The sequence below is a fragment of the Papio anubis genome, chromosome 2 (genome assembly GCF_008728515.1).
Source record: "Papio anubis isolate 15944 chromosome 2, Panubis1.0, whole genome shotgun sequence".
Lineage (NCBI taxonomy): Eukaryota > Metazoa > Chordata > Mammalia > Primates > Cercopithecidae > Papio > Papio anubis.
The window spans coordinates 183,908,461-183,935,992 of record NC_044977.1 but is presented as its reverse complement, the minus strand read 5'-3'; the positions used below and the strand labels follow the sequence as shown (position 1 = coordinate 183,935,992).

At 42.3% G+C, this 27,532-nt stretch overlaps 2 long non-coding RNA genes across 2 annotated transcripts in view; one reads left to right on the top strand and one right to left on the bottom strand.

Annotated features, from left to right (window-relative positions):
- The window catches only part of LOC116273857, a 37,572-nt gene extending 23,856 nt beyond the window's left edge, over positions 1-13,716 (top strand). Inside the window, exon 2 of the long non-coding RNA XR_004182355.1 lies at positions 11,804-13,716. This is a non-coding gene — a long non-coding RNA (uncharacterized LOC116273857). The remainder of the gene's footprint in view (positions 1-11,803) is intronic.
- LOC116273856 lies at positions 1,877-27,532 on the bottom strand. Its single transcript, XR_004182354.1, has 3 exons — positions 26,414-27,532; positions 22,034-22,210; positions 1,877-2,022 (listed from the first exon to the last, which is right to left on the bottom strand). It is a non-coding gene; the product is annotated as an uncharacterized LOC116273856 (long non-coding RNA).

The following is a 27,532-nucleotide window of genomic DNA, read 5'->3' as shown; positions in this document are numbered from 1 at the left end:
AGCTCACTGCAAGCTCCGCCTCCTGGGTTCACGCCATTCTCCTGCCTCAGCCTCCTGAGTAGCTGGGATTACAGGCGGCCACCACCAGGACTGGCTAATTTTTTTTGTATTTTTAGTAGAGTTGGGCTTTCACCGTGTTAGCCAAGATGGTCTCGATCTCCTGACATCATGATCTGTCCACCTTGGCCTTCCAAAGTGCTGAGATTACAGGCGTGAGAGAAGAAATAATTTTGAAAATGTATACAGAAAGTATTTTTAACAATTTTTTACATTTACTTTCATTTGCATTTTTAATAAAAAATATAGTCAAATTGTAGGCACTTTGAATACCATTAGAATTGGTCATATTATTTTTTAGATCAGCATTGTTCAGTAGAACTTTCTTATCACAGAAATGTTCTTCACTGCCAAAATGGTAACCACTAGACATATGTGGCTATTGACTATGCAAAATGTGGCTAGTGCAACAGAGGACATCTAACTTTTATTTACTTTTAGTCAATTTAAAATTAAATTTGTATATATACATGTAGCTAGTGGCCATTGTATTGAACAGCACGTTTTTAGATCATTGAAACAGAACAAGTCTAGAGGATAATTGAAATAGAAAAACACAAAAGGCTTGCAGAAAAGAAGAAAGCTGGAAGAGAGAAAGAAATAAAGAGGTGATCTGCCTAATTATTTAAAATAGAAATTATGAGAGTAAGCAAATTGACTTACATGAAGAAAAGCCGGTGTAAACTAGAAAAAACAATGGAAAAAAAAAGCAGCAGTCGGGTAATATATGACAAAGACAAAGCAAATGCTTGAATGTTAGCATCAAGTTTTTAGAAAAATAATACTATTTAGCTAAGCATAATGATGCATTTTGTGGCACTACTGGATCAATCATTTCAGGTGAGAACAAGAGGAGATTTCTGGCTCTAGTGGGAATTACGTGGAACGCAGTGCTGAAAGGTTCACACACGTAAGACAGCCTGAAAAGGAACAAAATGAATTTTCATTACTCAATTCATCAAAGTTGCTCCAGGGGCAAAAGTCACATTGAACAACTAACAGTTATGCATATTACTGACCTATACCAAAAAAGAAAACAAATATATCAAAATTAATATCACTGGTTTTATACTGTCTGTAAAGGTACAGATTTTGATTTAAGTGAACTAAAAACCACAATTTTTAGTTTTAGTCATTTATTTAAAAGATTGACAAAAGCAATCCTATAATGACACTCACATGGATGATAAGGAAAAAGGTATAGAAGCTAGATTTTAGTCAAAAATCCAGAAGCATTCTTTGTACTATATATGGATCGTAATTTAAATTTGTTACTGGAAGATGAGCCTCAATTGTGCTAACTGAATTTACATTTGGAACAATTCAAAGATTATATTCAGTATTTTGGGGATCTGCCCAAAGATAGAGCATCCTGAAAAAAAAATATCATATTTGATCTGACAAGCATTCTTGAACATAGGATGGAGAATGCTATGAAAGCAATTTGATATAATAGAGACAAGATAGAATATGCACTAGAAGAAATAAGCAAAACAGTAGAATATCCTCAAAGAAATATTGAATTACAGTCTTTGGTGGAAAAAAAAATTTGAATTTACACTATGCCCTGTTATTGAGTATGAATTATTGTTTGCTGTTAATATTATTAGAAAAATGTTATAACCAAACATATCAAAGTTTGGCTTTTTCACTTTCAAATATTTTTTTCTTTTTTTTAATTCAAAGAAAATGGCTTTTCAGGTCATGTGCTCTGGCTCACGCCTATGATCCCAGCACTCTGGGAGGCTGGGGAAGGAGGATGTCTTGAGGACAGGAGCTTAAGACCAACACGGGCAACATAGCAAAACCTCCTTCTACTAAAAATTAAACATAAAAATTAGCCAGGCATGGTGGTAAGTGTCTGTAGTCCCAGCTGCTCAGGAGGCTGGTGTGAGAGTGTTACTTGGGTCCAGGATTTCAAAGATGCTGATGCTGTGAGCTGTGTTTGTGCCACTGTACTCCAGCCTGGGAGAGAAAGAAAGAAGGAAAGAAAGGAAGGGAAAGGAAAGGAAGGGAAGGGAAGGGAAGGGAAGGGAAGGGAAGAGAAGGGTAGGGAAAATAGAAGAAAGAAAGAAAGAGAGAGAGGAAAGAAGGAAGGAAAAAAGGAAGGAAGGAAGGAAGGAAAGAAGGAAGGAAGGAAGGAAGGAAGGGAGGGAGGGAGGGAGGGAGGGAGGGAGGGAGGGGAGAATGAAAGAGAAAGAAAGAAAAAAAGAAAGAAAATCATCAGAATTAGAAAACTACAATGTCAAATATGCAATTTAAGTGATATCCCAGTAAAATAGAAGAAAATAAAATACCTGGCATGATTACCAGAGACAAGATTCGTGTATAAGTAATCCCCAAATTAACTGTATAACTATTTTCCAGCTGCTGTAGATCAGCTGGAAAATAGAGAAAATAGAGAAATTTCTCTCTGTTATAGAGAAATTTGAGCAAATTGAGCAATATATTGTTTTTAGTTTTTGTTATTATATTCCAGCATTTTTAAAAAATGGAAAAAGTTAAGAAATACTGTGGGCACTAGAACTTTAACAGCCTGTGTAAATGGTGGTGATGGAAGTAATAGAGATGTACTGTAGAAGCATTTTCCGTGGTAGTGGTGCTTTATCATATGTGACCCATAACACTGCTCAAAAGTAAAAAATAAGATTTATGGTTCATTTTAAAATCTAAGGATTGTTATAATAATTTCATCAACAATTCCAGCTGCTATTCTCTCAGGCAAATGGGTGCAAGGGGTAATCTGGTGCTGAACCCTTCAGAAAAGACTTGGAATTTCCTTCTGAGAGCTAGAGAAATGGGACTTTCGACAGACAGCTATCTGGGTCATTAAAGATAGAGAAGGAACATTTTCTGTTTTTTGTTGTGATGATTTCTTTCTCATTATTGACTTTGGTATTTACTGAGAATACAGACCACTAATCTTCTGTGAGCCCCAAAATATCTGGGTTTTCTAATTTTTGAGATGTTTATCCGAACTAACTCATAGAACTAAGTGACACAGAGACCTGGGCTCTGGTTGTCTGGGAAACATTTGAAACAAGACCAGAGGTCTTTTCTCTTAAAAGTGATCCCCCTTGATTTGTAAGTTCTCATGCATTTGAAGGGCATTTAACTCCCCCACATTCATAATCTTTTCAGGTCTTCAGGTATAGGCTTCATTTTGCATGAGGCATTTGATGTGTGAGAGAAAGTCTATCAAGGGAAATTATACCTAAACATATACCTGCATCTGTATCTATCCCTACCTCTATAGGGATCTGTCCAGTGTTTCTGTCTTTCAAGTATGCAATTTCAAACTTCTTACCAGTGAGAGAGAGAAATATAAACTGGACCCGTGTTTGAAGATGCGAGTATTAAAAAGAGCCACGTCTAATGTCTAATTCTCTGAAACAGCTGCTGGGTGCAATATGCCTTTAATGCTAAGGTGTTATTCTTTTCAGTGCCTGGTTAACATCAAGTTTTTATATTATACAAAAACATAATACCATGATTATGGAAATAAAAAGCCACCCACAAGCTTACTATCTTTACAAATCATCTATTTTCATTCTTTCCTGTCTTTTCCAAAAAAGCATATTTTTTTCACAGTGTTGGATGTGCAGCATAAATATAATTTTGCATTCTGATCTCCTTCCTAGCATCACACATGAGTAATTCCAATGTGGTCTTTATAATGACCTATTCGAATGACTTTAAAATCTTACTTTAGTGGATATATTATAATTTATATCAGCATTCAAAAATCATTAAATCTTTGGGGGACTTTTAAGTTATTTCCAATTTACTTTTTACTTCTATTATCAATATCTCTTTGGCCACATTTCTGCCATTTTTTTTTTTTGTCTTCAGTCATTTTCTAACAGTGGGATTGTTGAATTAAAAGAGATGAAAACTTCATGAAATTGTTGGCTGTTACCTCCTTTAATTAATTTATTTTTAATCACAGTCTTTCTCCCTCATTTAAACAAACTAACTTAGTAACTCACTAATTCACTAATTAACTAGCTCAGTGTTCCAGTTTCCTGGTTTGTTCCTGGTCAAATCCAACTGGTTCACAGCGTCCTTTGCCTTTTCTCCTTCCTGACAATGAACCTCTGGTTTGCAGATCTTTACACAAATAAGTTGCAGAGATAACTTTTTGCCCCAAAGCCTGATCACTTCAGACATCTATTGTCTGACTTCAAGGAATTTCCCATCTGCAAAAGCCTCGATGACACACAGTTTCAGTGATTGTGAAAGGAGTGTACTCGTAGGTAGGATAAGGCTGGGCTCCTGGCCATCAGCTCTTTCTGTCTCTTACCAATTAGGTCTGTGCCAAGGCATCTTGGGCTCTGCCACCAACCTGTCCCACTGGCTCTTGCTAAAAGGTAGGCAACCATGTGAGCGTGGGCACTGGCGTTGGCACTTACTATACACCCACTCTTCCTGGAACTGACCTAGGTCCCATGAGGAACCCATTGGGCAGTCAGGCACAATCTTTACCCTCAAGAACACTGTAGGCTGAGGAGATAAGATATGTGTGCTCTAAGAATATGGTTGAGAGTTTATGATTCCACAGAGGTTCAGAAGAGAGGGATACTCTCATGGGCCCAAAGGTGGGACTAGAAGGACAGAGAGAAGTAGAAAAGGCAAGTCAGGTGCACAACTGGAGTCCCAACTACTCAGGCGGCTGAGGTGGGGGGATCACTTGAGCCCAGGAGTTCAAGGCTGCAGTGAGCTGAGATCATACCACTGCACTCCAGCCAGTGACAGAGCAAGATCCTGTCAAAGAAAAAAAAAAAAGGCAGAAAAGAATACAGAGGATATTTATGGTTGGTGCAAAAGTAATTACTGTTTCAGCCCAGTATCCACAAGCAGAGCTTTTGGTGTGATGGCTTGATTGCTGCCATGATCAGCTGCCCCTCCTCCAGGCTCTGCTTATACCTGCACACAAAACAGTATGGCCATGCATAGGCAGGGTTTACCCTGTCACCCACCACAGTTTTGATCTTCAGGTAAGCCTCACACTGTGGGGCCTCAGAGTGTTAGGTTTGCTTCTCTGAGTCCTCCTGAATGTGATTATTAGCATTTTTTAACGGTGTTAAATAAAAATTATATAAGGCCTTTGTTTTGGACTACACTCCTGCACTAGGTCCCAACAGACCGGAGTAAAAAATCAAAATGATGTCATCCATGCTATAATTCCACATCACCAAATCTAAGCTAAGTTGTTATCTGTCTGGAGAATCAGAAGAATTAGACAGCCAATTTCCCAAACAGGCCAGTTGACATCTTCAGTTGGCATAATAATGTTTTCCTTTTTAAATCCTTACACAAAAAAGGTAGGCTGAACAAGGATAGAATAGGAGGTCATTATGATATTGAAACACACCAGGTGCAGAAGGATAAATATCAAATATTCTCGCTCGTGTGTGCGCTGAAAACTTCGATCCCTGGAGGTAGAGAGTAGAACAATAGAGGCCAGAGGCTGGGAAGAGGTTATGGTAGTGTGGGGCAGAGTGATGACGGGAGGTTGGTTAATGGGTACAGGTATGTTCCTCCCAACACATAGAAATGGTAAATACTCAAGATGATAGACCCCTAAATACCTTGATTTGATCATTACACATCTATGCATGTAACAAAACATCACGTATACCCTATAAATATGTACAAATAACACATATAAATAAACAAAATTTTTTAAGACAACCTTAAAAAAAGGCATCCTGAAGTAACATAATGTTAATCAATCAGTTATTTTTCTACTGTTCTGTCTAAAAATAACGAATACAGTCTTTGTTCTTTGCTCCTGCTTTCTTTGGCCCTTCTCTGTCTATAAAGCAAATCTCTTCTGCTCCGTTCACTGGGACACTTATTTCGTTTTACGGAATGTAGTGTTGCTGGATTCTAGAATTGCAAATGAAGCCAACTGAGATCTTTAAACTAAATTTGTTATAATTTTCTCTTTTGATAAAAGAGATTTGATCATCTAGAGTTCACTAAGCCCAAGGATGCTTAAAGTGAATGGAGAGTTGGCCACATGCCCGAGATTCACCTATTCACCCAGGCGTTACCATGCAGGCCGTTTATTTCATAATTTCTCAGGAGAAACTGTAGCAATAGCCAGAGATAACAGAGGTGACAGATGAGTCAAGGAGAGAGGGTGACTCACAGGCAGCCATCTCTGCCCCCTTCACTGGCCTCCCTGAGCATGCCAGCGTCCGTGGAGGCTTAGACTTCTGTTTGGATATTGCTTTAAAGAGATTAAAGGATCTGCATTCCTGGAAGCCTCCTTACCCGTTTCTGCCCTAGGCCCTTCAGACCATGTCTCAGTTCATTCCTTTGTAATGATGTGAATTCACATTCCTTGGGAATTTTTTTCTATGCCAGGAATTAACTCTGTCTTTTACACTCATTATCTTTTTTTGTTTTGTTTTGTTTGAGACAGAGTCTCGCTCTGTCGCCCAGACTGGAGTGCAGTGGTGCAATCTCGGCTCACTGCAAGCTCCGCCTTTCCAGTTCACGCCATTCTCCTGCCTCAGCCTCCTGAGTAGCTGGGACTACAGGCGCCCGCCACCACACCTGGCTAATTTTCTGTATTGTTAGTAGAGACGGGGTTTCACCGTGTTAGCCAGGATGGTCTCGATCTCCTGACCTCGTGATCCGCCCACCTCAGCCTCCCAAAGTGCTGGGATTACATACACTTATTATCTTTCTTACTTCTTACCCACTGCCACACAGATAGGATGATTATTCTCACTTTACAGATGAGGAAACTGTGGCAGAAAGAAAGTAGCCCAAGGTGAGCATAATAATACCTGATAGAGCTGGGATTTGAAGACAGGTTGTCTGACTCTAGAGCCCATATCTCTGGCTATTCTGGAAGTCTGCCTTCTTTAAACAGGTAAGTTTGGAATGTCTACATCACAAGACACACCCAATAATCTCAAATAGCAAGTCAAAGTTGAGGATCCTTAGAACTGGCTTGTAATAGAGCAAGAAACCTAGAGGAGAGGAAATTAGTTAAGGAATATTTTTAGGCAGTCTTCTTCCCATGCAGGCAGCCACAGAAGGCCTGGCTCGTAGAATATATCTCAATAGTTCTTGTTGGTGGTTGGAGGAGGTCAGTGGTCCTTAGGAAGGAAGGGAAAACAACATTTTTGGAGAAGGAGGAGTCAAGCTGTTTAACAGCTCTCTCCCAGACTCCACTTTTCTGTATTTCTTGTGCAATGCTTTTTTTTTTTTTTTCTTTTTCTGGGGGTGGGGTGGGGGGAGTTGTGATGAAGTTTATCACTCTCAAACACAGCTCCAATCATATCTCCTATTGCTCGAGAACTTCCAAAAGCAGTTTCCCATGACCTCAATCAACAATCTTCAAATTTCTCTAAATATGTAACCCTAATGCTGAAAAAGACTGGCATGTGCACCTCAATAGATTTATGGTACGTGTGTGTGCCTGTGTGTAGAACCATGCCAACAGATTATGCACTTCATAATAACAAATTAAAACTAGAAAGTATAACAGGAGACATGAACATGAAATAAAGAGTATTTTAAAATGCCTGCTATTCTTAATGACATCTTACTATCTTTTCTACTATCTCAGGGCATAATCCACACCTTAGACAGGGCTCGCCATTAACGATAGTGAATGTAAATCCATACTTGAAGCATTCTTCCTGAAAATTTGATTTTTGTTTGTTTGTTTACTGTTTGCTATATATGATCAGGTCATCATTAGTTTTATCTTCCTCAAAATGTGGCTGAAAGAAAGCAAGGATAGGAAAAGTCAGCTCTGCCATTTTCTTGTCATTTGCTTGTGTTCACTTTAAGTGCTATTCTCAATCCACAAGTTCTTTGCAGAAATCTTTTAAAATCACTGGTCTATTCCATGGCTTTTTATTCAGTTAAATCTAGATAAAAATCCATAAACCCATGAGACTAGATAATTAAGAATGGTGATGTGGGTAGCTCGCAGACCCTCTAGGGCATAAAATTTCTACCCCTCCCTCAGAATAGCCTTAGTTGGACATGGGGCAAGAAACTGTGTGAACAGGCATCTAACAAGGATCCCATATTCAATCCGTATATGAAATAATAGTAATTTTAAACTTTTCCCTTTTAAAAAATAAAAGTAAACATAAATGAAAATTTGTTATGATTTGCACACCCTTCTGAGAGCGCACGCTGAACTTCGGAAATCTTTGATCTACCAAGATAGGATTTCTTAGGCTTCCAATATCAGTGACCTACTTCTTTAGCCACACCTCCAATCATTACCAATCCTGCCCCATTCCATGATGACCCACACACTCAACTATACAAACACATAGGGTTAGTCATCTTCTCTGGAAAGTTTCTAACCACGCGACCTGGCTCAGGCTGTTCCCTCTGCTTGGAACACCTTTGCTTTCCTTTGCTGCCTTTAGAAATTTTACTGAAAACAATACCATCTAACATTTATTGACTTCTTACTACATGCTGGACACTGTTGACAATTCTAGGAGGTAGGTGCTATTATGAGAAAGCTGAGGAGTAGAGAACAGTTCAAAGTCAATGAGCTGGGAAATGAGGAATCCAGAAAACAAGCCCATGAGAGCTGCAAATGCTCATACTCTATCACTGTAGGTGTGTTTTCATTTAATTTTAATCTCTGAATAGATAAAGTCTTCACTAAACCCTTCCCTTCTTTCTACTACTAGGGAGATGGAATTAGTTGCTTCCCTCTTAAGTTTCCACATCAACTTGTTGGTAAATATCATATAGCATTTATTTCGCTCTGCCATATACTGTTGTTATTTGTGTACATGTCTCATATCCACAACTATACAAGAGCTCTTTAAAGAGAAACCACACTGGATCCTTCACGGCACATAGCAGAGACTTAGTAAAGTAAATATGGTTATTGAATGAATGAATTAATGGATAGATAGAAGAATAAATTAATGGGTGGGGAAAAACAAAGGTCATAGGTTGGGTATCATGTAACTTGAAATTTCCTGGTGTCCCGAGAAGCACACTACATTCTAGTATGGGCCTGCAATAGATTATAAAGATTTCGAACTTCAATGGGAGACAAGATTTCATTTCTCAATACTTATGAAAGCACTTGTGAGTTATCTTACTCTTTAATATGTAATGGCTAGTTGATAAAATCTCAAACTTGTATCTATGTATTCTGACATCGCAAAACACTGAGTGCATTAAAGAGCTGTTACTCTATTTCGAACTTACACCTGAAACCTTGAATGACTTGAGAAGGATTTTTGGATACACCATTTTAATGTTGGTGGTAATTAAAGTCATTTACAGAAGAAATTTTAGTTCATTTTATATTGAAATTAACAAACACACACACTAGAGTTTAGGAATTTCTCTTTCTTAATTTTACCAATTCAGAAACTAAGACTTACAGAGGTGAAGTGACTTGGCCAATAATCACGTCATCAGGAAGTGACAGAGCTCGTACCCAGCCCCAACCTTTGAGACTTAAGTCCCATGCTGTTTCCCCATTCTGCTCCTCAAACACAAAATGAGTCCTAGAATGTCAGATATTTGAGCTATTAGAAACTCTTTACTATGAGCATAGAGTGAATAGCCCCCTTTTGGTATTTTGGAAATGCCATTCTGTGTAAATGTGCAGCCTTGAGCATTCTTCGCAGCAGGGGAGGGACTAGGAGGCATTTAATCCCTAGATGACTAAACGGAAGCCCAGTCCATCTGTGATAAATATTCCTTCCAAGGGCCACAGGTGTGCACGCCAGAGCAAGCATCCTCCTTTTCCGCCTCAGTGCTGAAACCATCATAAAATCATTCCATCCTCTGCTTGGTCAGTTAATTCTTCCTTCCTTTTTTTAAAAAATATTCTTATTAACATTTGACTGTGTTCTTATGCAGAGGTACAATAGAAAGTGCTCTAATGATAAGCTGCACAGTAAAACAGGCTGTTGGGCAGGTACCTACTAGAGTCAGGGATGTGAGGATATACAGAGAGGGTCTTATTCATAGTTCTCTAGAGCTGGAAGAGAGAAAGGCAAAACCCAAAGCCTCCATGCCCCTTTTCTCACCTTCCCTAGATGTGGCATCCGCACCTGGCCAGACAAAAACGATAGACTCCCTTGAAAGAATGGTTATTAACGCTACCTTCAAGTGCCATCCTATAAAAGTGGTGGAAGTGAGAGTGGAACCTAGAGGACAGAACTAGAGAAGAAGGGTGCACAGTAAAAGCAATATGTTTCCCATTCATTATGGAGCAGAGCTTCCTGACAGATACACAACAGAGAAAAAGGCTGCTTTCTGGAGTAGTGAGCTTGCTGTCACTGGAAGAACTTCATCTGGACGATCCCTCCTTGAGAGTAGTATATAGGGCAGGAGAGTAGGTGATTTGGTTTCATCATTGCTAAAACACCCCTTCCAGCAATAGCATTTTGTATTTCTCCAAATATTCCACACTTGAATGCCTAGGGAGATGGGTTTAGACAAAGCTCATCTGTTCCGTAAAACTTGGCCACAGTACAACGCCTGCTGCCTAGTCACAAAGCATTTTATAGACAGCTGTTTCCACCCCTATTTCAGAAGTGTGGTGAAAAGGGAATTCAGAGACAGGTGAGGGGCCTTCCATTACGTGAGCTTATGGGAAGACGCCCCCAGCTCCAGAGCTGCCTCATGCCTGAGCCCACACACTTCTCAATTGGATCTTAGCTCAGTGACTTCTAGCCATATGAAATGATCCCATTCCCCTGGGAAGCCCAGTACCCCTGGGAATGCCTTAGAAAATTTTTTTCTAGATTATAAAGTCACACAATCGCAGTGTTTGAACAGTCTTAGAGGTCATGGAGTCAAACTCTCTGGAATCCACAGGAAAGCAATGTTTCCCACTGACTCCAGCTGAGAACTCATAAATGGAATGAGCCCAATGGAATCCTAAGGAATTCTGAGCCGAGAAATAAATAGGGCAAAAGCCACAGCCAAGTCTTCTGCAAGCGTATCCCAAGGAAACACGAAGCCAGTCTTTACGGAGAGAAAGGGCTGAGTTCCAGGAGAGGGGAAAATGTATAATGCGTTGAGGTTGCAAGTGTTTGGGGCAACAAGGAACAAAAATGACACAACGGTCAAGCACGGTGGCTCACGCCTGTAATCCCAGCACTCTGGGAGGACGAGGCAGGTGGGTCACTTGAGCCCAGGAGTTCAAGACTAGCCTGGGCAACATGGCAAAACCCTGTCTCTACAAAAAATACAAAAATTAGCCAGGTGTGGTGGCACGCCTGTAGTCCTAGCTACTTTGGAGGCTAAAGTGGGAGATCTCTTGAGCCCAGGGAGATCGTGGCTACAGTGAGCTGAGATTGCACCACTGCACTCCAGCCTGGATGACAAAGCGACACCTTGTCTCAAAAAAAAAAAAAAAAAAAAAAAAGACACAACTGGGAGTCATCTTTCTTTTGAATGGTCTGCATTTCACAGATGAGAAGTTAGCAGAATCTAGAGGAAAGCAATGAACTGGGAATCAAGAAACAGGCCACCACTGACTTGCTGCGTGACCCTTGAAAGAACTTCTAACCTCTCTGAGTCACAGTTTCCTCACAAGGATAATAGTGTGTGACCAGGTTGATTGGGGGATCAGATGAGGTAACAAACATGAAGCACTTTTAAGTGGTAATATTAGACAAATGGAAAATGCCAATATGATCAACTCTGCCTTATGTGCTTTTTTAGTGTCCCCAGGCAAAAGAAGTGAGTTGATATTATTATTCCCTATTTTCAGATGCAGAAGTCAAGGCATAGGGATGTGAACATATGTGGGTCATGTTCCATAGTACCTGGACCAAGAGAAGAGGTCTCTCTATGTTGAGAAAAGAGCAATGCCTTCCCACAGCATGGTACTTCCTCTCCTTCTGAGAATGATATTGTTACATAAAGGTTTTGGGTGGTGCCCCAGACCACGGAGATTTCCTTCTGCCCAGCTGCGTGAGGCACACATAACCTGGGATGGTATTAGGAAGATGGCCACTTTCACATCAACTTATGTGCTCTGGCACCGACCTGTCTTCTCCCCACGCAACACAACTTCCTACCCACTGCTACTGGGATGATACCTGCTCTTGGGTAAGGCATGCATACCCAAATGCTACCTCCGATCAGGGAGATAATATCTGGCCTCAATTCTCTGCCCTTAAAGAATCTTGCAGCCAAATTGGGTAAAGAGTCAAGACCCATCAATGTGCTTTATTCAGGAGACCCATCTCATGTGCAAGGACACATGTAGGCCCAAAATAAAGGGATGGAGGAATATTTACGAAGGAAATGGAAAGCAAAAAAAAGCAAGGTTTGCAATCCTAGTTTCTGATGAAACAGACTTTAAACCAACAAAGATCAAAAAAGCCAAAGAAGGGCATTCCATAGTGGTAAAAGGATCAAGGCAACAAGAAGAGCTAACTATCCTAAATATATACAGGAGCACCCGGGTTCATAAAGCAAGTTCTTAGAGACCTATAAAGGGACTTAGACTCCCACACAATAATAGTGGGAGACTTTAACACCTCACTGTCAATATTAGACAGATCAACAAGACAGAAAATTAACAAGGATATTCAGGGTGTGAACTAAGCTCTGGACCAAGCGGACCTAATAGACATCTGCAGAACTCTCCACCCCAAATCAACAGAATATACATTCTTCTCAGCACCACATCGTACTTATTCTAAAATTGACCACATAATTGGAAGTAAAACAGTCCTCAGCAAATGCAAAAGAATGGAAATGATTACAAACAGTCTCTCAGACTGCAATCAAATTAGAAGTCAGGATTAAGAAACTCAGTCAAAACAGGACAACTACGTGGAAACTGAACAACCTGCTCCTGAATGACTACTGGGTAAATAACGAAATTAAGGCATAAATAAATAAGTTCTTTGAAACCAATGAGAACAAAGACACAACATACCAGAATCTCTCGGACACAGCTAAAGCAGTGTTTAGAGGGAAATTTACAGCACCGAATGTCCACAGGAGAAAGCAGGAAAGATCTAAAATTGACACCTTAACATCACAATTAAAAGAACTAGAGAAGCAAGAGCAAACAAATTCAAAAGCTAACAGAAGACAAGAAATAACTAAGATCAGAGCAGAACTGAAGGAGATAGAGACACATGGACATAGGAGAATGAGAACACATGGACACCAGGAGGGTAACATCACAGACTGGGGCCTGTCAGGGGGTGGGGAGTGGTGGGGAGGGAGAGCATTAGGAGAAATACCTAATGTAGATGAAAGTTTGATGGGTGCAGCAAACCACCATGGCACATGTATACCTACATAACAAACCTGCACATTCTGCACATGTATCCCAGAAGTTAAAGTATAATAACAATAAAAAAGAATCTCATAGCCATCATGTATTGTATACAACAGACCTCAAATTAGTCTCCCTCTGCTTCTCCAACAGTGTGGCCTCTTCTATGAACCCACGGGTTTCCCTAGCATCCCATCTCCCAGCCCTCAGGCTTCTCCTCCCCATCGTCTTCACTTCAGGAAGAGAAATGAAAAAGAAAATCAAGTGACTCATCGGTCCACATAGGCAGGACTGGGAGAGGCGGAGAGAGTGAATTTGTGGGTCCAGATGAATATTTCCGCAGGCCTCTTGACTGCTTCACACGATCTGCTGCGCTTCATGAAAAAGAGGATATAAAAATCTGAGTGGTGCCATATTGTCTCCAAAAGCAGCCAGAGTGAAAATGAAGTGTGACTGCCGCCTCCCCAAAATGCAGGGCAGCTCCTGCCCCACATCCACAAATGTGGTTCAGCAGGCTGCCTTGCCCTGCCTCAGGAAGTCTACATGGTGGGCACCGGGGAGCCCCAGCCACCCTCCTCACACAGGGCTATCCGGGGCCTCAGTGCCTGGCCCCCTGGATACACAGCAGAGTCTGTTGGGGGCACTGAACAGGATGCCAATGCAGGGGTGCTTTCTTGGAGGCTCATCCCACCAGCAGTGCCAAGTTTGACAAGCCGCACAAATCTACACCCTTTGGCCGCCTTGAGAACTTTGCAACCAGGAATTCTTACTGAGCAGAGTGTGCATGGCTAGGAAGAGTCAGAGTGGGTGGGGCCTTGCCCCTCCCTCAACCAGAGGGACTCTGCTTTAATGTACCTTACATATTGGGCACCTGCCTAAGATTTCACTGGAAAAAATCGGAGCCCACTGCAGTTACAAACAAAAACGGAACCAACCTGGAAAGCCCCAGTGGGTCTAGCCCAGTGGTTCTCAAACTTGAGTGTGCCTCAGAATCTTCTGGAGGACTAGATAAAACACAGATGGCTGGGCCTCTCCCCAGACTTGCTAATTCATTATTGCTGATATTTCATTTTTCTGTTTTTGTTTTTTTTGAGATAGGGCCTCACTCCCAGGCTGGAGTATAGTAACCCGATCACTGCTCACTGCAGCGTTGACCTGCTGGGCTCAAGCAATCCTCCCACCTGAGCCTCCCAAGAGGCTGGGACTACAGGTATGTGCCACCACACCTGGCTAATTTTTCTCTCTTTTCTAGAGACAGAGTCTTGCTATGTTGCCTATGTCTCTAACTACTAAACTCAAGTCCACCTCAGCCTCCTAAAGTCCTGGGATTACAAGCATGAGCTACCACACCCAGCCTGATATTCTGTATTTTTAATAGGCTGTCATGGGATTACAATGTTGCTTTCTGGGGGCCAACGTTAAGAACCACTACTCTAGCCCAGCTTCCCTTTTAGATGCCAGGACAGCTGATTCTTCCAAGGTGCCTCAGCAACTTAGAGGCAAACTGGAATAGAGTCCACTGTCTGACAGCCCCTCCCTCTATTTTCTGTCCCACCCCCACTTTATCTAGGGCTTTTCTATCACACCTGCTCCAGCACAGCAGGGCCCTGGATAGAGAAAACAGCTCCAAGCTGGGCTTTGTCCCATGAGGAAAGAGGCACTCCTAAAGCGGAGCGCTTGCTCAGCCCACCCGTGTCCCCCATTTTGGGAAGTGGCACCCTTCCCCCAGGTTTTCAGGATGCCCCCTCAAAAACTTGGCTTATCCATGCCTTCACTCCTTATTGAGCCTTCTGTGATTTCTTTCCTTTATTCTTTCACCGAACACATCCTCACCGAGACCTTCTAGGTGCTGGGTGCTGTCCTAGATCCTGAGAAAGATAGAGAGACCTGTGAGAGACAGGCTCCTCCCTGCCTTCAAGAACTTTGCAGTTGGGTAGGAAAATAAGCCTCATCAAGTTACTCCACTGTAAAGGGGAAAGAAGGGAGTGTCTCAAAAGGTGTGTGAAGGATGAGGAATGGGGAAGGGCTCATTAGGCTGGCAGGCAGCTGTTAACAGAGAGAGGCATGGGCATCACATGAAGAGGACATAGTCAGTGTAAGACATTAACAATGAAATGATAAGAAATATTTATTGAGTATTCACTGTTCACCAATTGCTTTACATCTTTTATCTTCCCAACCATCCCTATAGGAGGTGCCATTATTAAATTCGTGTTTACAGATGAGGGAACTGAAGCTCAGAGAAGTCATGCAACTTGTCCAAAGCCACACAGCTACTCAAACTCAGGCTTTCTGGCCCCAGAACCTGATCTCTTAACTCCTACTATACAATCTATGACTACTATACCATCTCTTACTACTGTATTATCTTATTGCTCTCAGCAAGGGACAGACAGCCAGCACCTATTTAGAGGGCAGTGAAGAGCAGGTTTCCTGAAGCACTTGACGAGTGTCAGGGGGTAGTTGGAATACAGTGAGAAAGATAGGTTGGGACTTAATTTATGGAGAGGCTTGACTGCCAGGGTGAGTGATTTGTACCTAACTCAGGAGGTTGTGGGAAGCCACTGAAGGATTTTGAACAGGAAAAGTACATGTGACACAGCTGTGTTTTAGGAAAATTCCTCTAACAGCAATAGGCAGATTAGGTTGGAGTGGGAAGACATTGGTGATGAGGAGACCACACTGGAGCTTACTGCAGGATTTCGGGAGTGATAAAACAAAGGCCTGACTTAGGGCAGGCTGGCAGAAATAGAGCGAGACTCGAGGACAGATGCTCTCCTCACCACTGTTATTGTAAATAATTTTAACCACTGACCACATGCTTGACCTGTCTTGACTCATGTCATTCTCCTAGTAGGCTGCTACATCGGATTGCTCTCCCTTTGACTTTTCTTGCCCCTTCTTCATCTCTACTGATGGCTCCCCATGGCTGGCAGTTTTCCTGTTTGGGGATCAGGGTTCCAGACCTCTTCTTGGAATATATAAGAATCACAGGCTAAGAAAACTCAGGATAGAGGAATCATGATCACTCAGAACTGTTTATTCTCTCCATTCTGAAGCTGATGAAATGGAGGCCTGGACAGGATGAGGAACCTTTTATGTCTAGGAAGTGATGGTGCTTGGACCAGAGGAGGGAAATCTTTCCCCACCTGTTAACATCATGCTCCCGTTCTCCTGCTTCCTGGGTCAGGCTGGAGGCCCTGCAGCTGTCGGGGGTGCCAGATGGCATCTCAGTCACCAGGCTGGAGGGTGCCTGAGGACCCTGCGGTCAGCCCCAGCTGGCAGCACCACCTCCCAACTGGCACTGTGGGCACCAGGGTTCAGAGGGGCTGAGTGAAGGAAGCACGTGCAGCAGAGGGGCAAGAATGCAGGTGACTCATGCCCTTTGTAGTGTGACTTACAGCTGTCCAGGGGAGCATCCCAGCCTACGTGAGGCAGTTGCCATCTTTGCTGTCAGAGAGTCGCTCTTGACCCAGGCAGTCACTGACATCAAGAGCAGAGGAGACAGTTTGGTTGTAAAATGGACAAACGGTGCAGAAGAAGCAGTACCCGGCTGTGAGCGAGGAAACCTCGGCTCCACTCGCAGCTTTGCTCTTGCCCTTTACAACTGTGTGACCTTGGGTAAGATGTCACCTGACCTGAATAAGCCTCACTCTTCTCATCTGTTCATGGGTACAGTAATCTTTGCCCTCACTATCTTGGAGATGTAAAGAGTGATCTGTGGGCTAGTGCTTGAAGGGAAAAAACAAAGCCTTCTGCAAACCTAGAGAATTCCAAACGTGTCATTACTATTATCATGATTCATGCGAATACTAATATCATTAAACATTCATTCCAAAAGGAAATGTGATGATAAAATGTTAACATATCTGCATGAGGGGTACATTTGAACTCCGTACCGTTTTTGCAACTGTTCTATAAGTTTAAAACTACTTCAAAATAATTTTGTTTAAAGTTAACATTCTCTTTAGTTACCTTCTCTTCCAGCAACCAGGTTCACTAGGCAGCAGCCATACCTCAGTCAACAAGAGGACAATCTCTGCCCTTATTGAGTTCACATCCTAGGAGGCGAGGGCAACTATTAATCAATACAATAAATATGCAAATTATCTGCTGTGTTCAGAGGTGCTAAGTCCTATGAGGAAAAAATGCAGAGCAGCATGGAAGAGTGGGGTGCAGAAGTCCCAGATTTGGAGTGGGGAGCAGGTACTGACTTGCAGGTTGATATGTAAACAGTGTGGTCAAGGTTGGGCCTGAGGGAGGTGAGATTTGAGCAGGCTTGAAGAAGAGGAGGATGTGAACCGAGCATATGTTTGTAGGAAGAGTGTACCAGGGGAGGGCAAAGGACTAAAATAGGAGCACATCCTAGAAACAAGGAGGCCAGTGTGGCTGGAGCAGTGTGGTCAGCTACTGGGGTACCTGGGAGAGCAATGGGAGATAAGTGCGAAGAGGCAATACAGGGTGAGTCTTGTAGGGCCTGGTAGGCTATTTTGAGGACTTGAGTTTTTTTCCCAAGAGTAATGGGATACCAAGGCAAGGATTTGAGTGGAGGTGTGACATAATCCAATGCGTATCTTAAGAGGATTATTTTTACTACTGTGCTGAGGATATACTAAGGGGCACAGGGCTGAACCAGAGAGAAGCAAAGGTTGAAGAAGGTAGTAAGTGATCACAATATTCCAGGAAGAAATGCTGGAAGTTTGGATCAGAAGGATAGCTGCAGGTGGGGAAAAATGATTAGATTCTGGATATTTTAAAAGTAGAGCCGGCTGGCCGTGATGGCTCACATCTGTAATCTCAGCACTTTGGGAAGCTGAGGTGAGTGGATCACCTGAGGTCAGGAGTTCAAGACCAACCTGGCCAAAGTGGTGAAACCCCATCTCTACTAAATATAAAAAATTAGCTGGGAGTGGTGGTGGGCACCTGTAATCCCAGCTACTTGGGAGGCTGTCATGAGAATTGCTTTAACCCAGGAGGTGGAGGTTTCAGTGAGTCGAGATTGTGCCACTGTACTCCAACCTGGGCAATAAGAGCAAGACTGTCTCAAGAAAAAAAAAAAAAAAAAAAAAGTAGAGCCAACATAAGTCTTTTAAGTTTTTTGACCTAAAATTCATCTCCAAGGCCCTTTCTAGCCCTAAAATTCTTTGACTGCACTACAATATCATCATCGTCTCCTCAAACCCCTCTGCCCAAGTGTGAAGAGAGAGACAGACATTGTGCTACTTTTACACTTACAGATCGAAATTCTCTCAAGTGGCCTGAGGTTTCTGGGATGACGTTTGCTCAGTCTTATCTCATGCCTGAGTATAAATATAGCATGCAAGAAAAGGTTATCTTTCCCTCAATCAGAGGAACTGCCAAGCACAGATCCAACCCACAGTGACTATGGAGAGGTCAGAAATGTCAAAAAAGAGAAGTATAAGCGTGAAATTGCACTCCCTAATGAAACACCTGGCCCCCGAGAACAAAGTCCATCCTGTCACTGTTCTTGATTGACAGGTGTATGATCTGTCACTTAGGCAACACCTCTTATCTGCCACTTGGTCTCCCAAGCCCAGGGATTCCCCTTCAACCTCCCCTCCACATTGCCATTAGACACATGATTCCCAAGAGCAGTGGAGTGGTCTCTGTGCTGGCATTCCCAAAGTCCTGCCCTGGCCCACCAGCACTCATGCTGGATCACAGCTTTATGAAGGACCCTCTTCTCTAGAAAACCACCTCTTGCTCCCCTGGATCCCCCAGTTACTGGTAGAGGCCATCCAGGTGGGAAGAAGGGTGAATTCAATTTGGAGGAGCTGCAATCTCTTGACCTCAATTCCACCTTGGCAGTTTCTGTGTGATACAGCCTTCTTCACTTCCTGCCCTAATTGCTGTGCAGTGTTACCATGGGCTGTTAAACAGCTGCCACCTTCTACCCCAGACCTAAATGCCATCCAAGGGCAGGTAAAAATATTTCTCTTTTCACAGAGATTGCTGGAGGAGTCTTCTAGAAGAAGCATGCTAGGAAATGTGCAGCATCCCAGGGGCCCTTCCAGCGCTCTTGGCCTGTCCGGCTCCCTTGCCTTGTTCTTCGGGGTTGGTCACCCTGCCAGCTCTCCTTCCCACAATCACCCCTTCTGTGCTTCCTTCTTAAAGTGTATGCGTAGGGCTGAGAGTTTTATTCTGGAATCATGGAGGAATAGAAAATATTTCAGCTGAAGGGGCCTCAGCGCTCACTCCTTTGTTTAATAATCAGTGGAACCTCTTTCTTTCACCTCCCAAGTGAACCTGATCTGGAGTCCCAGCATATAAAGTATACACAGGCAAAGCACCTTTGGTTGAAGATGGGTCAGGAGTCCTACTTTAATTGTCCTCCAACTGCCCTCAGAGATTTGGAGTCCAAGATACCAACCCCATAAGCTCCTAATGTTTTTAAACCTTTTTGTTTGGCACATGATGATCCTTGAGGTAGAAAGTTTTATCCCAGCTCACTCAGTCAGTCATAAAAGGGACTGGATTAGGACTCCGAGTTTCCTGATATTCAGCTCAGTTGGTTAAAAGAGCTCAGGCAATTACTTCCTGTTAACCAGGTCTGACAAAAGACAAAACAAAATAAAATAAATAAGTAAAGTGCTCAGGCGTAAGACCATCAGGTGCAAAGATCTCAGGGCTTGGCCATAGAGCACTGGGACTGCTGGTGGCCATGGTACCAGAATTGCTCTTCCCAGCTTACCACAGCCAATGGCATTCCCCTCCTCCCATCTACTTTCAGTGAGGTCATGTCGGCAGCTTGACATTGGCTGTGGTGGGAAATTAGCAAATACCACAAGAGGAGAGATCTCCATCCTCTCAAGAGCTGGTAATGAAACATTTTCCAGCACACCACTGGCTTGGGGGTATGCAGTCTTGTCTACCAAGTCCTGCAATAGACCTTCTTGTGGAATTTGAGATATTCAGGGTCCAGGTGCGGCAGCTTGCACTTGCAATCCCAGCATTTTGGGAGGCCGAGGTGGGCAGATCATTTAAGGCCAGGAGTTCAAGATCAGCCTGGCCAACATGGTGAAACCCCATCTCAATTAAAAAAACAAAAATTACCTGGGCGTGGTGATGTACAGCTGTAGTCCCAGCTATCTGGGTGGCTGAGGTACGAGAATCACTTGAACCCAGGAGGTGGAGGTTGCAGTGAGCTAAGACTGTGCCACTGCACTCTAGCCTGGGCAACTGAGCAAGACTGTCTTAAATTAATTAATTAACTAATTAATTAATTAACCAATTAATTAATTTAATTAAAGACATTCAGGACCAGTCATGATGCATCACTCAAGGAGGCCTTTGGAATGGTCTCATCCATAAATGACAGACGATAATGTCTAAAAATCTCACTGATAAGGTCTATGGGCCAGGCAGCTGGGTGGAACAAAATAGAAAATGGCAAGGAATGTGGTGAAGCACGACTGTGTATTAATTTGCTGGGGCCACCGTAACAAAGTATCACAGACTAGATGGCTTAATTTAGTGTCTTACAGTTCTGGACACTAGAAGCCCAAGATCAAGGTGTTGGCAGGAATCCTTCTGAGGGCTGGGAAGAGCGAAGCTGCTCTACATCTCTTTCCTTGGCTTGTAGACGGTGTTCATGTTCACATGGTGTTCCCCCCTGTGAGCCTGCCCATTTCCATGTTCCAATTTCCCCTTTTTATAAAGACGTCAGTCATATTAGATTAGGACCCACCCGAATGACCTCATTTTAACTCGATCAGCTGTGTATATTCCCCATCTCCAAATAAGGTCATATTCTGAGGTACAAGAGGTTTGGGCTTCCACATATGAATTTTTCAGGGAAACAATTCAATCCATAACATACGGCAGGATGAAAAGAAATCTGAGGGTCAGATCTGACCTGCTGACTGCCGTGATGTAGTCTACTTGCAAATTTTATAGGTATGGAAACTAAAACTCTCACAGAGAAGCAAGTGGCTCTCCAAAGGTAGTGGGCAGAGAAAAGCAGAGGTAGCCCTTCTGATTCCCAGGCCAGGGCCTCTCTATGCCACTTTTGGTCTCCCCTGATTTGGAGGACGATTTCACCAGTTGGTGCATCACCTCAACACCCTAGAAGAGTCTGTAAGCAGCCGGAGGGCCAGGATGTGTCTGCCCATCTACAAACTGGCAGCGTGGGTGAAACACACAGAAGATGTTCAGAAAGCCCAAGTTGAATTTCATCGAACTCAATGATTTGTCCTTAGTAGAGGTTCTGGGCGCTCCTGGGCTCAAGGTTACTTTCTGGTCCCTGCACCATAGGTTGCTTTAAGGCCTTTGTTTTTCTGGTAGTCCTTTTTTGTTTGTTTTACTACAGACTGACAAAGTGGAGATAGACAGGACCAGCATTAGAACTCCAGGGTTCACCCACTCTTGTTGATAGTAATTGAGACAGCAAGTCAGATCATTGTTTCAACTCCCAGACCTACTAGATCTATCATATACCAGCAGTTTGATACCATACTAACCTACTCTGAGTCTCATATTCTTATCAGAAAATTGGGGCTAATAATACTTAGCTTACTCAACAACTCATTCGTTTGTTCGTTCAATCAATATTGTGGGAACTGCTCTGCATACTGGGCTCGTAACAGTGAAAAAGCAACATAGTCCCTTTCTCCTGCCTTTCGATATGAGAAACAAACCACAGTCTATTGTTCTATTCTGTAATAACACATCACAGAAAAGTACCGGCTGGCTCCTGAGGAAACAGGAGCAGGATAATCCAGGCGAAGTTGGGCCCAAGCTGAATCCTGAAGGGAAGGGCCATCCAGGTGAAGAGTGGAGTAGGAAGGAGCAAGTATTGTCAAGGGAGCAGAAGGGGTCCACGGAAATGTGCTGGGCATAGGGATTTGCATGCCTGAAGATCTAGACGAGAAAGAGTATGGTGGTGAAGACTAATGAGATAATGAGATATGTATCACATCATGCCTGGCACTAGAACATACTTGGCAAATGCCTCCTGCCCTTTGCTTTTAACAACATACCTATAGATTTTATTTCTCATCTCCAAAACCAGAAATGTCAGCATAAAATGGAAAAATATATGTTAGTAATATGACTGCAAAATTATTGAAATCTATGTCCTTATTTATAATATTCTCAATAAGGCATATTTATTTGTTGGAAAGGCATGCATTTTATTTTTCAGATACTTGAAATAAAATTATTGTAAATATATTTACGCATGTGCATTTTTTTTTTTTGCGTGAAACAACTACTCTTCCTTGTCCATGAAAGGAAGAGTAGTTACTACCATCTGACTTCAGATTGTCATTGAATACAAATGTTATTGTTTGTTTTGTAGCCTCTCCTTATCTCCACACACCTTTCAGTCTGATCCCAGGCTTTTCACATTAGAATTCTCCACTGAACTCGAGACTATATTGCAGAAGCTTTATGAAACATATACATAATAGGAAACCCACTAGTACCCATTAGGGTACTTTGCTCATAAAAGTAAAAATGAGAGCAATGACCTCCAATGCATATGTGTTTGTATTTTGTGTGGGTTTTTTGTAATGTGCACACCAACAGAAAGCATATTCCACCTTTATTTAAAGTAATATTGGCCTATGTTGCACAATTTAATATTATCATCTCAACTGATTTATTGTCTAGTTGTCTAGTAATTGAATACCAGTGTGAACAGAGACAAAACTAAGTAGAAACATCATGAGATATTTTGATAAGCAGTTAGTATTTTTTCCAGATATGTGCATAAGCACTGAATATAACTTTTCCTTATTTCCTTTCTTTTCTTTTTTTTAAGTATATTTCACTGTTAATAACTTGGATTTGTTTAGTGCTTTGTCAATCATAATGCACATCCTCATTTGTTTCTTCACAGTATGCATGAGGAGGGTGGCTATTTCTTTTTATTATCATTCTCATTTTACAGTGACATAAACTTGTTCAAGGTTGTGTAGGTTCTAGGCTGGGTACGGTGGCTCATGCCGGTAGTCTCAGCACTTCGGAGGCCGAGGTGGGTGGACCTCCTGAGGACAGGAGTTTGAGACCAGCTTGGGCAACATGATGAAACCCCATCTTTACTAAAATACAAAAATTAGACGAGTGTGGTGGTGGGCACCTTTAATCCCAGCTACTCGGGAGGCTGAGGCAGGAGAATTGTTTGAACCCAGGAGGCAGAGGTTACAGTGAGCAGAGATCATGCCACTGCAGTCCAACCTGGGCGACAGAGCAAGACTCCATCTCAAAAACAAAACAACAAACAAACAAAAAACAAGATTGTGTAGGCTCCAAGTGACAAAGTCAAATGTCATTCCAAAAAATTCTGGGAGCTAGAAAATCTCTTCCAGATCTCTTCCACTTCTGAATTTTGGTAGCATAAAAGCTCTATGCGGACAGAGACCTTGCCTATTTGTTTCAGCATTGTATCCCCATTGTTTAGTCTAATGCCTGGAAAGTCTAAAGAACTCAATCAACAGTCATTTGGGTTCAATTGAAGTCTGTAACCTGTGTTTTCTTGTAACATCAAGAGTTGATGCTGAAGTGATTATATGTTGAGGAATGCTAAGCAGCTGGTGCCCAAGAAGGTAACAAACTAAACGCTATATAAGACCCAAGAATATATGGCATATATCTGTGCCAGAGCAGCAAAAATAGCACCCACAGGAGTGTAGCGATTCATGTTACAGACAAACATCACCACTGCTTGTGACTGGAGGTGGGGTGAAAACGCTGGTGGGATATCCCCTGATTCCATTCTTGCTTCTTCCTTTCCCTAAAGATATCTCTACAGGATGCTGGAGCTCCAGGGGTCTCCTATAATTTGGTCTGAAAAATTCACTGGGTTTTTCCAGTCTGTTAATACTTCCTTCTTAAAGCTTTAGCTTCTCAAATTGGTATGCATTTAATTTAGTTGCAAAATTAGTTGCTTATTGGTATGACATATTAAACTAACAATTTACCCATAAATAGCCTGCTATAATTTACACAGCATTTTCCCAAGACAATCATTTTATAGATAAGGAAGGAAGATCAGGGGAGTTAAGTGTTTTTCCCCACATCATACCACTAATAATTTACTGCACCAAATTTAGGTCTTTTAACTCAAGATCTCCAAGTCATTCCAGTATGACACTTCCAATGTGACACTGGGGCTGCCTAACAAACAATCCATGAAAATAATGGGCTATAAGAAAAGCAGGGAAGCCTATTTGTTCTTTCTCAAAACCTTCTTTTATTCCCTATGAGTTCCATAAGCACAGCCCACTCTTTCCCCATTCCCAAATCTCTCCTGATTAGGCCTGCAGTGACTAATGGTTGACGTAGCCATGGTCTGTGAATTTTTAGGGTAGAGTTGGAGGACCTCACTTCTGAGCACTTTTCCCTGTAGTCACCTTCATAAGAATGTCGTCCAGATGTGCTCTCTCAATATATTAAAAATTAAGCTCATTGTGTTCTCCCCAAACTTTCTCTTTGCCCGTAGTCTTTAGCTCTGTCCATAACACGCTCACCTGCCTAGATGCCTCAGTGAGCAACCCAGAGGCCATGCTAAGCTTCTCTCCTCCACTTTCTTTCTCTCCACCATCCATTCTGTACAACTGGTTGAGTCTTCCTCTGGGTTGGTTCTTCAGTACATGTCTATATCCTGACCCTAATGTCACTTTCAAGTCCCCATTGGATCTCATTTGAGTTTCTGCAATATAGTCGCCTAACTGGTCTGCCTGTCTTTCATTTCCCACCAGTCTCTAAAATGAGGAGTATAAGGTGAGACTCTGCTGTGTACATAGTGGAAGGAGCAAGGCTGGGATCCATGTAAAATGCTATATAATTTTTTTCAAGATCAAGCAACAGACAATGGCCGTATGTATGCTTGTTTCTGTCCTTTCTTACCAACTTCCTCCCCACCTTATTCTCATCACATTTCCTTTAAAGAAACCACACTGTTGAACAACAGTTGGGCATTCTAAAGCCGGGCTCTATGCTTGGTCACAAAAAAATGGCATCCTGGCCTAGACAAGAAGGAAGATCATAGACAGCAACACCACACAGGAAGTTGACATGGCCTCAAAACACACATTACACTTACATGCTGGGCAGGAGCTGGGGCTCCCCAGGATGTTTCTAACAGAGGTACCCAAAGAGTTTGTCTGCAGCCCCCTTAGGGACACACAGTCTGCTTTGAATCTTCGTTAGTCTTTCTTTGTTCACACTCCCCTGCTCTCTGGGGCGCTATTCCACAGCAGGGACTGAGTGATGAGAAAGGACGACTAGGTTTTGGAACCAGAGGCCCCTGGTGATCATGGTTAATTCTCTTTACCTCTTGGATCAGTTTTCTCACCTGTTAAGTGACATTCACCAAACTCTCCTCATGGTTCACATTGAGAACCAAGAATCACATAATATATTGACGTCGATGTCTGAGAGGGTGAGGACATTGGTTTTGGAGTCAGAAGACCTGGAGTTTAGGTTCAAGGTATAATATTCACTATCTAATGTAGGCCCAGTCAGTGAGCCTCTCTGAACCTCTGCATCTTCATCTGTTAAATGTGATTAAGACTATGTCTCTCATACAGGGCTGTTGTCAGGGTCAGGTGAGACAATGCCTATGAATCATAAAGTACAAGACACATCTAGTGTCATAATATTATTCTAGTTGTTACGGAGTGCTTTCTGGCAGGTAGATATTATATCATGGCAGAGTTCTCTTCACAGCCTAACTCAGCATCTTGCTTGTTAGAGGTGCTCACTGTACATTTGTTATCTGAGATCCATCACACTGAGTCTCTTGACCCTGCCTGCTTGGGGAAAGCATGCCCCAGGGGCATATGTGATGCAGGGTTGGAAAATCCCAGGGAAAGGAATCCTGGTTTGTCTGGAGGTGGCCTCTTGCTTTGGGTGGTCAAGACACCAAACAGTGGTGCAAGAACTGCAAGACAAGACAGATCCTTCCAGGTGGGGAGTACTTACAGAATGCCTAGGAGCATTTTGGTTAGATTGCCTGTTTACATGTGAGGGTACTCACACATGTGTTTCTTGTGTGTGTGTGTATGTGTGTGTGTGCATGTGAAGAGCAGAGAGCACTGATGTCTTTGACGCATTCACCTTCTGCAGCCACGTCAGCCATGCCTTCAGTGGAGCTGGGGAAGAATAGAAAGAGAGCTGTACTGGCATCACAAAGCCTAGGCTTTATCCTGGCTCTGCTGTGCTTCTTCTAGGCAGGGCTTCGGTCACATACTTTGTTTCCCTAAGTCTAACCTTACTACTCTATAGAACCCAAATTGCCTCACAGATGTCTGCACAGATCACAGCAGGTGTTAAGGAGCAGAAAGCTCTCTGGGAAATGAGAGAGTTCCCTTATTACTACAGGGACACTGAAGCACAAGGGAGACCATTGTCCCCAAAAGCCAGGATCCATTTCTACCTGTAGCACCACTGGAGCACCTGCTGTTGGAAAGATTGTCTTCCACAACTTCTGAGAACTGTGCTTTACCATGCCATACAGGGACTCACTGAATACTAAAAACTCTCAATTGTCCATGGATCAAAAGTAAATGAATAGGACACTGTAACCTAAAGGCAAGTATAAGAAAACTGAGATTTAAATGTCCTGGGACTGTAAAAACAAAAATGCTAAGGAGTCAAGCTTTACCTAGTAATAAAAATAAACCAGGAGAAAGAGCACCACACCAGAGCTTAGAAAGCGTCTGTTCTTTCCTGCTCTCCCCAATTGATCCCTGAGGACCAGGCCATATCTTCCTCATAATTGCATATTACTGTTCCTGGCACATACTAGAAAGCTACTTAAAATTATGTACTTGTTAGCATATTGGCATGATACTATGTTCACAATGTATCATGGTGAGTTATAAAAGCAGTATGGGCAGTGTGTATACATTTCCGAAAAGACTGGAAACTATTCAATAAAGAGCATTATCTCTGCATGATATAATAGGGAGTTGTTTAAACTTTCTTCTTTTTAATTTCGAATCTGTAATTTTTTACATCCAACATATGTTAGTTGTATAATCAAAGTTTAAAATGTACATATAAATATACAACTAAACAATTGATCCTTGAACAATGTCGGGGTTAGAGGCGCTGATGCCCTGCAGTCAAAATTCCATGTGTAACTTTTGACTCCCATAAAATTTAACTACTAGGAGCCTACTGTTGACAGAAAGCCTTACTGATGACATAAACAGTCAATTAACATACATTTTG